Below are 2779 nucleotides of genomic sequence, written 5' to 3'. Positions count from 1 at the left end.
TAAGCCAGACGACTTTAGGGTATCATGTTTTAAACCCTTATAGGCTTAATCACTCAAATCATAAAGACTACGAAGAGACACTTCACAATGAGCTTTTTAAGGTTGACTTCATTGGGATATTTTTTTATTAGTACAATGCCCCTTATTAAACACTTATTCTCAAAAATTGGCCCTTAACTAAAAGTGTTTACTCAATTTTCATCCCATTGGTCTCAGACAGTCCATACAGAATTTGACACACATGGAATCCACACCCACGTCCATGCTTTCCAACAACAGTTTGCCCATCCAAACTATCATAAGGTAGGTTAAGGGATGTGAATACTATTATACAAGTGGCTGTTTGGATTCGATTTCTAGGGCCATTACTTCAGCCTAAATATAATTATGAATCAACTCACTCTTGTTCGCCGCTATATTCAATTCACGTGCATAAATGTCACAATAATCTGCAAGGGTAAGTAACACTTTAATTCAAGCACTGACTCATCCATAATCCACAACTAATCCACATTCCAAATATATTCATCATTGCTAACAATGTTATCCAACTCACACAAGCATGCGAAATAAAATAATGCAAATTTTTATGTTTTTTTATTATTTTATTATTTTTTATTTTTTTTCACACAAAGTAAATTAACACGCACAACATACTTGGAACACTAATGCAACACAACAAAAGCAATAAAAAAAATGCTCGACACAACTAACAACTAAGTGAAAGTAAGACCCCCCCCAAACTTAAACAATACATTGCCCTCAATGTGAAATTGAAAGAAAGGGAAGAGAAATACCTCGGGGAAGACATCAACTGTCTTCATCGCCATCAGGTGGAGCGGGAGGGTGTGAATGAGGTGGAAACGATGGTAGTGGAGGGAAGGTGAGCTCGGGGTGTGCAGATGCCATGACCGCCATGCAAGCGTCCTGGTAATGAAACTGGTCAAAGATGGTGGATTGTAGATGATTTATTTGTACTTGCATGCCATCGAGTCATGCACAAATCCATGGTTTCAAGACGTCCAAGGATGCGCCCCGTAGCATCAGCAGGTTGTGGAGGTGGTGGTGTAGGAGGTAATGGACAAGATGACTGAGAAACGCCAGACACGTCCCGATGTCCCACACGCCTATCACGGAGTTCTCGTGTAAGTGGTTGTTTCAGGTGTAACACTTCATGAGTTTCTCACACGGGAAGACTCCCGTGTATGCAAAGGTCATGGATCAAAGAGGGGTGATCCAAACTGCCTGTAGCTGACCCGGCTAGGATGCGAAGAATGCTGTTTTGAATGACTCTGCCAACATCAATAGAATACCCCTTCTGAATCACAAAATTCAGTAAGGCCCATTCCTTGGTGACCTAGCTGGTGTTGCTAGTGGGGATCAGTTTGGATGATATGAAGTGGTGCTAAATTTTACAGTTAGGTATCAGACCAGAGGAAGGAAAGTGAGTTACATCACTAGCTGATCTTTTCCATTCAGTACCGAGGTGAGCTATAGTGCAAATTATTTCATCGAGATCGACCCCCTCATCGCATAGTCAGGAATAGTCATCATTGGGTATATCCCGCGTGTGGTAGAACCTGTTAATTGAAGCACTGTCAAACTTGATCCAAAAACCCCAGACAAAAACTTTGAGGTTCTCGTGTTCATTGGCGTTGGCAAAGAATTCTTTCACCAAAGGAATGGATGCAGCTGTAGGTTGCTTGGTAAACTTCTCCCATCCCAAATTGTGTATTTTATCTGGTAAAAAATTTTCAAGGCCCCTCTCAGGAATGCAATTCCGATGTATCACACTTTATTTATAGCGTTCCTTTGCTTCAGAACTAATGAATCATCTTCGATCAAACGCGTAGTAGAGGAAGAGGCAGTGACCTTGGATTTCTTTTTAGGAGGCATGGAGTAAGTGTTCTTCCCAATATCACGTGAAGTTAATCGGCTACCTAAATCAATTCAATGAATTTGTCTTAGTAAATGAAGTATGTCCCAAGTAAGCACGAAAATCTTAATGAAACAATATATCGAACATGTGGTAGGTGGTTAGAATAATCAAGTACAAAGCATAATGCAAGCCATCAAAAATATCCCAAGAATAGCGCAAAAGAAGTCTTTGGTGAAATTTATCAAACACTTTATGGGCAAGACAATAAATCAATAGTCAGGAAAATCCAAGCCCATAGAAATTTGCAAAGTCTTCTAACATAGATCCCAACATTGGTAAAGAGCGTCAAAGAGGTAGAAGAACAAACATATTGTAGGCATACAACAAAATAATTTCGAAGATAAAAACAAAAACCCACACATTCTTTACCAAAGCACAATCCAACAAAGAAAAATGAGAATGTGACGTAGCCCCAAACAAGATTACTACTAGAAGTTCAAATTAAGCCAAAGGATGTAAAATTGCATTTTAAAAGACCGTACCTTCTTTGAAGAACTATTCAATAACCCTTCAATTCTAAGATATGGCTTGTTATAGATGTGAATGTGTGTAAAGGTGGGGTAGTATGAGAGAATTAGGTGTGTGCGAGTGTAGGGAGGAAGAGGGGGAGACTTGAGAGAGGAAAAGAATAAAAGGGTTTGGGGTAGGGAGATAAAAAGAAAGAGGGATCGTGTTTGTTTTTTAAAACAAGGGTTGGGTGCCGCGGCACAGAAATTGGGCACCACGGCGCCAGAGTCGCTGTTAAAATTTTTATTTTTATTTTTATTTGTTTTTAGAGTTGGCGCTGCAGCGCCCAACATGGGCGCCACTGCGCCATTTATTCTGAAAAGGTAGTAAAAT

Source organism: Olea europaea, chromosome 6 (assembly GCF_002742605.1).
Source record: "Olea europaea var. sylvestris chromosome 6, O_europaea_v1, whole genome shotgun sequence".
NCBI lineage: Eukaryota > Viridiplantae > Streptophyta > Magnoliopsida > Lamiales > Oleaceae > Olea > Olea europaea.
Note: the sequence above shows the minus strand (reverse complement) of the source record.